Raw genomic sequence first — 12,662 nt, forward strand, 5'->3', positions numbered from 1 at the left:
GAAGTTATGGCCCAATGCCACAGCACCAGAGTTAGAACGCTGCAAATATTGTTTTCAGCAAGGCATCTCTAAACCCAGTCTGAAGTCCTCTGGTGTTCCCAACCTGTAAGAAGGAACTCAGGCACTAACCAGAATTTTAATTGCTTTCTTGACAGGGACGCATGCTCCATATAACAGTGTAATAACAGGCAAAAGACTACAAAATCCACTCCACCAGACTGGCACATAAGCACGCAGGAGGAGCATCACTTCCTGTACCCACACAAATAAGCATTGTCACAGAACCACCTTGCTTTCACCCAGGAAATCCTTCCTCTATCAAGGAAATATCTCGCTTTCACAATTGCCTGTCTTTTGCAGGACAAAATCTCTGACTCTAACAAGTGCTACCTGAAAATACAGGCTAGCAAACTTATTGGCAGAAAAAGAAACGTAGGTTTTCCTCTCGATGCTCACAGATGGTAATTTTCATTCACAACCCTGCCCAAAGCACCTTCCAGCTTGTTATTTATTGCAGGTCTTCAAGGTGGCAGTATAGTTAAAAATCCTTCAGACGGAAACACAAAACTGCTTCTCCACCACTGCTGAAAGAACACGTCTGTACGTGAGTAAGGCGCCCTCTCTGATAAGTAGGTAGATCAGAGAACAGGAGTTACAGATTTTCCCTTCTCACAGGGATGATGTCCTTTGAAGTGCACTTTGTGTACAAATTCGACCTTTTCTTATCAGCATAATACATCAGTAACTGAAGCATTTGCCCTACTCAGACAGTAGGATTGCAAAAGCACATTGAAAGTTCCCTTTCTGAATTCCTTTTAAAACCCTCCTATGAACAAAATATCACAATGCAACACAAGTATATGAGGGATTTTTCTGACTGCACACCCATCTCAAGATTTAAAACCATAACATGGAAGGTTAAAGGAAAAAGTCTTCATGGTTATCAGCTGCAGGAAACACTGCTGGACCTTGCTAGGAGCTGAATGGATATGTGCACAAGGTGTTAACTTGCTAGGAATGCCCTGTGCACACAAATGAAAAGTTCATCCTTCCTCTCCTCCCACTGAAAAAAATAAAAAAAAAAGAAAAAGAAAAAAAAAAGCCAAATTTCCTTCTCACCCCACTTTCACCTCTGGACGACAGCAAGGCACAAAGCTGTCAACTCCTTCTAAGCAATCAGTAATTCCTCTACAGTTGTCAGCTCATAGAAAGCTTGGAAATGCAGCTTAGCGTAGTCTCCTCCCTGAAGTCCAGGCACTGCTTTTACAAATGTGAAATTCCCATCTTCCAGGAGTGAAGAAAATTTAACAAGCAAATGCCTCCCATCATATTTCTTTAGAAACGTAAGAGTAATTTTACTTCTCATTTGCACCTGAACGGGGGGAGCACATAAAAAGCATCATGGCAGATTGCACTAACATTCACCCCTCAGATGATACTGAGGCTCACAGGCAGGCAAAGTGTCATCCTGTTTCGTTTACTGAGAACTGAAGTCAGTAGCTGAAATAAAGCCTTGCAAAAACTAGACCCTACGATCTTCTGGCATGATAGAAGTCACTAGGAAAACTGTTTCGGCACTTGCTCCAGCACTGGATCACGGGCGAGAGAAGGATGAACAGAGACCAATACAAATTGGTTAGTTCACGCAAGCAAGCACGCAGACAAGCGCACACGGCGATGCAAACAACCCCATTTAAACATTCAGCATATGACTGGAAATTATTACGACAAAACTAATTCTACCATGAAATAGTTGCTGGGGTTTGGGAGCCTTCAGGGTTTCTTGTTGTTGCTGGAGGGGGGAGGTGTCTGTACCTCGCTCTTAATGCACAAATAATTTCCTTTTGAACACCAGCCAAAGTAAGAACCAGGCATATTCCTGCAGACTATCACATCAGCAATTAGCAAGTGGCAAATTCTATTCCTGCACACAATATGCAATTCTTGCATTTTGTTAAATGCAGCTAGCCTTTTTTTTTTTTAATAGTAAATTTGTACATTTCAGGAATATCCAGAACAGCAAAGCCACCAAGCAGCTAGCAGCCTACAAGCACAATGCCATTTTAGATGCAAAGTAAACTGTGTCTCTGTGAAACAAAAGAGTGTAACTATCTCCACTAGTGGAAGAGTTTTCCGAGGGAGCTGTTATTGTTTGCCTTTAGGGCCCAGCCTCGTTAACTCCATGCACCTAACTTTCCTTCCAGGAGCACTTCTGCGGAAGGAATAAATGGAGCCCCTCCTGCACGTACGGATGGCTGCACGGCAACTCGTGCCTGGGGCTCCCTGAGCTCGAAGACTTTGGGGGCCCAAAAGCACCTGCAGGACCCCGGCCACCTCTTCTGTCCCCCAGAACTGGGCACCCCAGGAAGCCGGTGTAAGTATGCCAGCTTCTTTTGGAAGCAAGTACTCAAAGGATGCGCTCCTACCAGAGGGGAAAGGCATTAATAATTAACGTTGGCGTAAAAACCCGACAAAAGTATGTGTGAGCGAAAGAATGATTAAATTCCCATTTCCATGTTTGCTCTCAAGCGGAGCACCTCGAGTGGTGCTCGCGGCAGGAAGCTCACAAAAGGGAAGACAAGAAGCGAGGAGCTCTCCTCTGCCGGTTTAGGGCAGGGAAAATACCGCCGTACGGCCAGCCTCCAGCTGGGGCACTGAAAACTTGCGAGGAAACACCATTTCCTCGGAGCGGGCGCTGCTGACAACTTCTTAAAGTGCAGATAAATTGAAAGCAGAAAAAAAGCGCTGTGTCTAACCCACCGGCGCGGCGAGCTGGGTGTGTTAGGGACCTGTAGGAAGCAGGGCGAGGGGGGATCGCTCCTCTGCGTCGCTCCGAGCGCCGGGGGGCTGCGGGTGGGTGCGAGCCCAGCCCGGCTGGGGGCAGGAGAGCGGATGCTGGGGCCTCACCTGCGGGGCTCGGGCTTGCGGCGTTCCTCCAGCTTGGCGGCGGGCGGGGGCCGCAGGGCGGCGGCGGAGCGGAGAGAGGCAAGCTGCGAGCAGAAAGCGACGGCGGGGAGGCTTCAGCAGGCGCTGCGGGGCATGGCCACCCGCACCCGTGCGCCCGGGGGCGCGCACAGCCGCCTGCCGCGCAGCGGCCGGGCCGGGGGCTGCTAGCGGGAGGGCAGGGGGAACGGAGCCGCCGCCGGCAGAAGCGGCTGTGGTGGCGGTGGCCGGCCAGAGCCGCTTTTAAAGGCGCCCGCGGGCTCGGCCGTCCCCTCGCCCGCTCCCATCCCGTCCCATCCCAGCCCCCGCTCCCTCCCCGGCCGCTCGGGCAGCGGCGCGGCGTCACGGGGCCCCGGGGCGGGGAGCCCGGAGGAGGAGTCTGCGGGGCCGGGGATGGGGCCGGGGGCCGGCCGAGCCTTCCCCGCCTGCTGCCCGGCCGGGGAAGGCTCGGCCGGCCCCCAGCCCCAGCCCCGGTTCCCGTTCCCGGCCCCGGGCAGGTGCCGGGGGCTGCCCGCGGCCCCTCGCAGCCGGGCGCGGCGCAGTTAGCGGTTTGCGAGCAAGAGCAGCTTGCAGCAAGACTGCGCTCATCGCTGTACCCCAAAGCTTCGAGGGCAGGTGAAGGTGAGAGAGCCCTGAGATAGTTCCAAGCGCCGAGGCTCGCGGCAGAACATCAAGGGACACGGCCAGAAAAGGGGACTCCTGGAGGTGTGGAGAGCACAACTCCACTTTAAGAACTCATGGCCTTTAAGTAGCTGTTTCTAAGCCAGCAGTGGGTTTCCAGTAGGTCGCTGACAGCATAGCAAAGGCTTTCAGCTGTCTGTGACATCCAAGTCTTTCTGAGCGATGTTTCATTCCAGCCAGTGACAGCCCTGTGTTAACAAAAGAAAGGCACTAACTGCATTGAGAAGCTTTCCAGAGCCAAGCTCCAACCCACACCACAATACATCCTGCCCCGTGCCAGCAGCTCAGCGCCAAGGTTTACTCTCTCCCTGGTTTAACTTTTAGTGATATTCTCATCAGTTTGCACACTTACAACTTCACTTATACCTACAAATGAAAGGGAAAGGTCCCAAAGAAAAGATGTTAGCTACTGCAGAAGATCGGTGTTGTTTCTTTCTACTTAGCAAATTCTTCCCCCATACACAGCGTTGAGCTCCCTCGGTAAAGCCCCTCTTGGTGCTTGCCTTGGGCAGCTGGCTCTCAGCTCACTATTTCAGTAACAAATCTCAATAACTCCTGTTGCAATTACATTTCCTCATGATTCGTTATACCTTCAAATACTGTCATTTTAAACCTACGCATTTATTTTTCTGGCTAAAAAAAAGTGTTTTGGTGCTACGATGCATGATTTTCAGCCGGTCTTTTAAATACACCATCACTACACATAATGATCTAAAACCCTACCAAAACCATTTCCAGGAGTCCTTACATCAAGAGCCAAGACAGCTATCTCAGCCAAGTTTGAAAATGAGCGCACTCTACATACACAGAAACGCCCAAGTAAAATGACCTAATAGTCCCAGCCACCAGTGCAATGGGCAAACTCAAAAGCCACTAGCTGCACCCGGCTCGTATGACAGTGTGCATGCAGATTTTGACAGGACTTGACACTCTGGCCCACATATTCCCTCTTAACAAATCATCCAGTTGTTTCCAGTGTGGTTTTTTGTTTGTTTGATTTAATAAACTCAGATGTGCTCGTCGCTCCGGATTAAAGCCTGCCAACTTCCCATTCACAGAACAGGCACTGAAGAAGCAGTTGGATCTGTGAAGTCTCCAGCTGGCTGTTTAAACACACCTTCTCAGTCCACTGGCTTAAGCCCTGCACACAAAGACGTAGCAAAGCCAAGGTGTGCCCAATGGCCTTCTGATGCCTAGCCATCACTAAACCAAGCCTCCAAGTCACGACAAAGGTGATACAGCCTGCATAAACAACTGCACAGGACAGGCTGCCACATTCAGCTAAATGCCCACTGATATACACAAGTTATGCCTCTGCCTTCTTGTCCAGCACACAATTTTTCTGAGAATGTTAGAAAAATGCACATCAATGACAGCATTTGACATTTTTATGTATATATTTGATATTTGTATGTATAATGAGAATGGCCAAAGTTGCAATAGTAAAAAGCAGAAAGTACATAAACGCACGTGCTCAGCGCAATTGGAAAGAACAAAAACCTTTGCCAGTGAGCAGGTTATTCCATAAATATATCTTGCAGAATTTCTGGTAGATTTCTAGGAAGCCGCTCGTGCTGACCACAGCATGTCAGACAATGCTGAACTAGATGGAAACTGGCAGCTCCTGTATTTCCAGGGTTTTGTGGAGACTACTGCGTGAAAAAATATTTGCACTGGATTAAGTCAGGAGTAATTCTGAGCAAATCAAGGAGTTTCACAGGATAAAACCATTTCAATAGAAAGAACTAGGTGCAGAGACACTACAGCTACACTTGCCTATGAGGCTTTTTGTGTCTTTACTTTGTTGACAAATGGTCATTGCTAAGTCATCATTGACAAAAGCAGGCTGAACCCTGAAAACACTTGTGCGTGCAGGCAATCCTCTTTATATGAGCAATAGCAGTCAGGCGTGTCGTCAGGACTCAGCTCGTGGTCATGGCTGCTCCTAAGGATGTTGGGGTTGGGTTTTTTTTTGTTTTGTTTTTTAAAAAAAGACACAGGTATGCAGCTTGCTCTAGCTGTTGAACTCTGCAGAATGAGTTCCTCCATTACACAATGAGCTCAGTATTAGAGCTGAATTAGTCCAATAACGTCAATTTCTAAGGGCGAGCATGAAAAACAATTCTGTAGCTCCAATATTTGTATTCCCCACTTCAAGTCACCAAAGTGGCTTCAAGTTTGGTGTTAAGTCACCAAGCCACTTCCCAGGAACTCTAGATAGGTCACATCTCAGCAAGGATTGCTGATAACTGGTTGGTAAAGGTATAATGCAAGTAAACCTGTTGGCTTTTGAAACCTGATTAGCAGGTTTTGCATTTTCTGATAGTCCTGCCTCAGTTAGCCATGAAAACACCGTTCAATGCGGAGTTGACTTTTCCATGTCCATTAGTCCTAATTCAGCATCCTGACTGAGCTTCTGCCCACGCACCGTGCAACCGCAGACAGGGCCAAAGCAGCAAATTGTCACATTCCTGCTGACTTCCCCTGCACAGGGTCACACTTTCATCTTTCGAAGGAGGCAGAAGCAAGAGGTGATGGAAAACATCCAGCTGAAGCGAAACAGAATTGAAAGCCAAAGACTTACAGTTTTGCTACGGGTACTTGATGCGATTATAATTAATAATACATCGTGTCTGCTTGAGAGATGTGAGCGATCCTGCCGCTACGATAGCCGTACATGATGCCACACCTTTGGAGAGGCTCCCCACGCCAAGGGGCTGCGAGGCTGCCGGCCCGGCGGCGCTGCGCTGGGGCCCTCTGCTGGAAAGCTGCCCCCGGGACGAAACCCCAGCCCCGGCCCCCGTCTTTCCGTGCCGTTTTTGCCTTTCCCTGCGAGCGAGAGCAGCTTTCTGTGGGTTTCCCCAAGCGCCCTGGCCGCTCTCTGGTGCTCGCTGCTGGAGGGCGCGAAGCCAAGGCAGCTTTTGGTCAGAGAGCCAAAAACGCAGGGCTTTGTTACAGTAAAAGTGCAGTTGTTTCTACACCCACAGAAACCACTAGGGCATAGGATGCTGAAACACACGCTTCCACCACCTACAAGTGTTGGGATAGTGAAACAACACATCCTCTCCCCCTCTAGAATGAGGGAAACAGGAGAGGGGCTAAAAAGGAATAGGGCAGCCCAGCCGAGTGAAGTGCTTTGACACGTCGTCTCTCCTCTGCTGTGGAACCAGGACGTGCAGCCAGCAGCTCAGGAGGGACACAGGTTTTTCTCCCCATCCTGAAATGTGAGAAGCATGAGGGTAGAGCCAGCCCCCCTGAGCACAAGGCAAACTGGACCTGCACGGATATAGGGAACAGAACTGGAAACGGTGCTGTGCGATGGAAAAGGGCTGATGAGAGCAACAGTATTTATGTCAGGAGGATTTATTCTTTAGCTGTCACTTTGATGAGTTTTTCTCTTCCTCATTCCTCAGCTCATGGCATCCTGGGCCAAAAGCACAAAAGCTGCGACGCGGGGACCAGCATGTCCTCCATCCGCTTGTACAGCACCTGCACTGTGGTCCAGACCAATCCCTCTGAGCACCAACTCCTTACAAAGTGTTAACCACAAACTTGAGCAAAATCCTTCTCACTGTGCACCTGCTTAGGAAAACTTCTCATATTTTAGCATTGACTGGAAGAATATGGAGACATTCTACCCACTCTGTGTCAGGCCAAGCCCACCATACCTAGCACAAAGCTGCCAAAAAACAGCAGCCCCCTTAACCAGCTTCCTTGTCCCCTGGCTGAAGATCCCCTCCAGCAAGCAGATGGCGACAGGCAGTGTTAGGGACCAGCGGATATCAGTAAAACAAACTCTGCCTGCTCCTCTCAGACCAAACCCTTGCTTCTCCTACACTGATAGCATCTGGTCTTGAGCACAGAGTATCCTGTAGGAAAGAGTAACTGGAATGCCAGCTCACTGCTATCCTTCTAATCCAAGACCACATCTTTTTCCGGACAGGAAAAAAATCCCAGCTGGATACATAACGGTGCCAAGGCCTGAAAGGTGGGACATGGTAAGCTGCCTCTGAAACAAAACTTTCCTTCTGATGCAGTTACTGACAAGACACACACAGGGTAGCTCTAGGCTCAGCTAAGGGATTCAAACCTAACAGCTTTCCAGCTGCTAACTTCCAGCTATTACGGTCTTCTCCAAAATGTGCCCTATATCTGAGCCTCCATCAAGACACAATATTCTGCAGCCACCCCCACCACCCCCCGAGGTTTGGAGATGCCAAATGGCAGCAGGAAGAAATGTGAAATGCAGTGTGCCACAGGAAAATGCAACTTCCTTGTGAAATCCCACTTCCTGGGGAATGCTCCGTCCTCACAAGGCAAACCCACCCAGAGCTACGCTGCCAGAACTGGAAGACTTTGTATATGGGTGAATCTTATGAAACAGAACAACAATTGTTTGGTGGAATAAGCCACAGACTGAATATTTATAGGAAATGCCTTGGATAGAAACGCTTATCTCCACAACCAGAGTCAGGGCATTGGTGGCTTCCTCTTGTTCTAACGCAGCATCACTTCCACAGGTACCGTACTGTTAAATTCTGAGATTCTCCACTTCTCCACAGCCATATACATACACCTGAGTATCCTTCTCAGTATTACCTACCTCCAGACAATTAACTATTATTTGATTTCCAGAACTGTTTAGGTTAATGTTCTTAGAACACCATTTTTCCTTACTTAGCTGCTTTAAACAACAGACATTCATCTAAACATTACCTCATCACCTTCTCAGTTCAGCTTTTTAACATTTCTCCTAATATAATAAGGCACACTTGTGATTCCCAGTGAACAACAGGGTTTCCATTGCTTAGCTCTTAAAGTATTGCCTCTTTTTCCCTCGGGTGCCCTCTTCTGATACCAAAAAGAAGGCTACGTTGGAGCAAGTGGTACAATAAAGTTAATACAGTAACTCACTCACAGTTTCCGTTCTGTCATTTCATTTTTGAACTCCAAGTCATTTTTATGCCAGACAATTTATAATGCTACATACCAAAGGTGGTTGCTTTTTTTCTTTTGGGAAGGGCTTCAGTGTGTGACCCCGTTGTCTAATCTGGGTCATCGTAAAAGTTGGCTTTGCTTTCCAAAGAATTAAATAACAGCATTATCATTCACTATTTTGGATTTTCACATCTCTTGCTCCTTCTTTACTTTCTTAAGTAAACATATGCTAAATAAAACACTTAAAGCAAACATTTTCAGGTCAAATCTAGCCAGAAATGTATGTTATATAAATAAAACTTTAAGGACATAATGATTTTGAAATGTTTTGCTTGGTAATTCCAATAGAAACTGAATATTTTAAAGCAAACAACAATTTTTCAGCAGCCCATGCAACTCCCAAAGGTTTTTGCTGCTTCAAGAGAGCTTGAAAAAGTGTCCTATGAAAAAAATGCAGAGTAAAAGCAGAACTGTATAAATTTGTGTTCTTCAAGCCAAAGCAAGGCAAAAATCAAACCCAGCAGAAAGAGCTTTTGCTCTTATTCGCTCAGGAATTACATGCAATCTCAAGAGAAGCGATCGTGTTATTAACAAAGGGTTTGCTCTCTCCCTCTCCTGTAAGCAAATGCAGCACCCCAGCAGCCACGGAGACACCTTTGCTACTGCTTTGTTGCAGGCAGCGTTCATGCAAGTTGCAGGTGCTAAGCAACTATCTTTGCAATGGAAAAATCCTGGCAGAAACACTACCAACAGCTGTCCCCCTCTCATCACAATATTTCCTGAGGGAGCAGCACAGCTGTTGGAGCCCTTCTCATATCAAAATGCACTAAGAAATGCAAAGATGAGGAAAGGGAGATGCTGCAATGCTGCCTGCAGGGTGACTGCTCAAAAGCCTCGAGACTTCAAGGGAAGAGGTACCGCAGTGAGTTGGCTGCTCCTTCAACATTTGTCCTGGCCCCACAGCCTTCTGCCACAGCCGCTTCTGCAAGCTTGTGCAGATGGGACTCAGGAGCACGTAGCTCCAAACCCTAGGGACCCAACACAAAGAAGCAACTTGAGCTGAAATCCCCTAACGGCAGCACACTCCACTCAAAGACCTGAGTCCCACAGCTAGACACCTTTAGATATAGAAGCCTCCCTTGTTGAACCTGCCTTTTCTTCCGACTTGTTCCCAAGTCGAGGCCCAAGAGGAATGATGGCAGAGCTGTGTGCTTGACAAAAGGCAAAACCAGTGAGAGTTCAGAGACACTGCAATGGGGACAAATCCACGCACACGACCTGCTGCTGAATACACCTCTTTAAATACCCCTTGCTTATACCTGCAGCAGCAGTCCCCGAAGAAGGCTGCAGCGAGGAAACCACACGAGAGCGAAACCCACCTCTCTCCAGGGGAAGGAGGCAATTCTCTGAGTGGAAGGGAAGGGCAAGGACTGCCTGGTGCCCTGCACGTAACAGCAGCGTGTTGTTGAGAAGTACCTCAGAAACCACCCATCTGCAAGAACTGCCTACATGGCCAAGCTGCCTAATACAAATTAGGGATGAAGCACGCAGTTGGCCTCAACATCTACTACCTTCTGCTAAGCAAAATACATTCAAGGCATATCAGCCTAAGACTAACGGAAATTAAGGCACTGTATGAAGTAAAAATATGCAGAAACAATATCTTCTGCCTTAAAAACTAATAAACTTGGGCTTCGCCTCAACATTTATGTAGCAACGGGAGATGACTGTCTTGTGTCAACATTCTGTTCTGTGTGCTTTATGGGACTCGGGGCATGACAGAGTATTGACAGATATGAAGGGACAGCATGTTCTGGTGGAGCATTTTAAGAAAATAGTAGTGCTGTCAAAGGGCAAGCTTTCATTTTATGCTTACAAAACACCCGAATAAAATATTTCCTTTGGAGTATCTCACACTTCATTTTATTAGTATAAACAGAAGAGGACTATCTCCATCTTTCAGAGCCATGAACTTTTCACCTGTGTTTCCCCTCCCACCATCTCGGTCCCATCTCACAGCTCCCATCCTTCCCCACCACAGGAGAGGGCATCTTCAAGGCACCTCCTCAGTCCTCTGAGACTGGACCGTTTTCTTACGAAGATCTTGGTTGCAGTGGAGCAACAAAGAGTTGCCTTCCAGGGCACAATCTTTTCTTCACTTTCGCTCTTCCTTTTGGTGGGAAAATGCGGCCCAGGGCACTAACACCCTCTGTTTCTCCCCTGCAGCAGACAGCATAATACGTTCAAGCACCAGTGGTATCCCTACACCTGTTTGGCAACTATTCCAGATGCCACCTAAGCACTAGAATCAGCATTAGCTCAACCTTTTTTCCCCCCGAAATGTATTAACATTTAATGCATTTTATGGCAATTTCCTAGAAGGGTGAACGTCCTGCTGCAGTTCAAGGCACGGAAACAAATTCTCCACCTGCAGCACCCGTTTCTGTGATGCCCTCCCTGACACGATCCAATGAACAGGACAGGCCACCCCAGCCAAAGCCAGGGTAAAGCACATAGGGAGCAGGGAGAGCCGAGATGATACCAGGTTGTGAGCCCATCACAGGGTTCAACAAGGAAGGCGGGGGATCAGAGCTTGCAGAAAGCAGGTCCCAAATAAGCACCATCAGGAATTCATGATTAACCTCTCCTATCAGCGCTCAGCTGCCTCCTGCCATCCCTCGGTGAGGATTTTACAGTTCCCTGCCCCAAAAGGAATAGGCATTGTTACTTGGGCCAGGCAGCCGACTGATTCAGGACAGCATCAGAGGCAGCGAGGACACAGATGTAGCACAAGTCAAGGGAAATGGTATTCCCAGCACTCGAGACAGTCTTCTGACTGTTTCTTTCTTCTTTCCTGCCTTAGTTCACGAGGTTAAGCTCTGGCTTCCTCCTCCTATCAAGCCTTCTTACAGAGTTGATGGGGAGATTCCAAGGGATATTAATTGCCGTTTGAAATCACTTCAAAGGACCTTTTTCCCCTCTTGTATTAATAGCCGGAATGAGGAAATTGGTTTGGATTTCATACTTGCATCTGCTCCCCAAATCTTTGCTCATTTAAAAATACCCATCTTAAATCAAGCCTGCTTCTATTAAAAGGCTTCTACTCCACACAAGGGCTCACACCCATGCCTTTCCACTTCCACACATATCTACGGCCCTGCGTTCCAACTGGCAGCCAGAGGTGCCAGAAATAACCACAAGAAAGGCTGCCATGAAATCTCCGGCCAAGTTTTGAAAATCCAGGCACTTTACACAAGCACCTATGCTTAGAGTGCTTCATCTGAAGTCAACCTGAAATCAGTCTCATAAGGTTTGTGTATCAGTGATCAAATATCAAAAAATGTAAATGCAAATACGTTTTTTTCTTCAACAAAAACATGCAGGATAACAGTTGTTCTACAAGCCTGTTAGAGCATACTTCCAACAGCGTGCTGATATTCCTGCCCCACTGGTACTGGTTAATGGCTGTTTCTCATTCTTAAGTCTTTTTTTTTTTTCTCCCTGCAATGGCTATGCTACAGTGAATCTGGAAACTGGGTCAAAATTCAATTACTACATTCCCATGCTTCGGGGTGGAGAAAGAAAATAGAAGGAGGAAGAATGGTAAGAAGAAATACCATTGGCTGTAAGCCAGCTTTATGCTCCTTGCATTCTCACCTGTGCTGCAGCCTAAAGCAGCCCTGAGCACTCCCACAAGTTGTTTCACAGCACAGACATCATGAAAGAGAATGTTTTGTCCTAACGCAGTGTTTTCTGGCCAGATCCCAGCCACCCATGCCCTCACATCTGTGCTGGAGAATGGCAGTGGGCACAACATGCAGCTGGCGGGGGGGGGGGGGAGCAGCACGGGAAGACCCAGAGAGTGGGGCAGCAGTTCCCGCAGAGGAGGAGCTAGGTTTCCTCTCCAGATCTCTCCCCCAGCTTGCCATCCCCATCCTTTCCTTTCCTGTGGCAGGAGCAACACATCACACTAACTCAGGTTAGGAACTCACTGAGGAACATAGGCTGGTCCCAAAGAGAAAAAAGGGCCTTCTCACGTCAAGAACTAACCATTGACTCTTTCCTATGTGACTTCGTTCCTTGCCGCTTGGCACTTCGGA

At 47.9% G+C, this 12,662-nt stretch overlaps 1 protein-coding gene across 4 annotated transcripts in view; it reads right to left on the reverse strand.

The window, feature by feature from the left end:
- The window catches only part of SLC4A4 (solute carrier family 4 member 4), a 229,489-nt gene that overhangs the window by 193,042 nt on the left and 23,785 nt on the right, over positions 1–12,662 (reverse strand). Inside the window, exon 1 of one of the 4 annotated variants that reach the window (XM_083835256.1) lies at positions 2,908–3,283. The exons of 2 other annotated variants lie outside the window; for them this stretch is intronic. The gene's annotated coding sequence lies outside the window, so the exon portion shown is untranslated. Of the gene's footprint in view, positions 1–2,760; positions 2,780–2,907; positions 3,284–12,662 lie in introns of those variants that run through there. One more of the 4 variants, XM_083835257.1, reaches the window with a different exon arrangement.

This window comes from Anser anser, assembly GCF_964211835.1.
Source record: "Anser anser genome assembly, chromosome: 4".
Lineage (NCBI taxonomy): Eukaryota > Metazoa > Chordata > Aves > Anseriformes > Anatidae > Anser > Anser anser.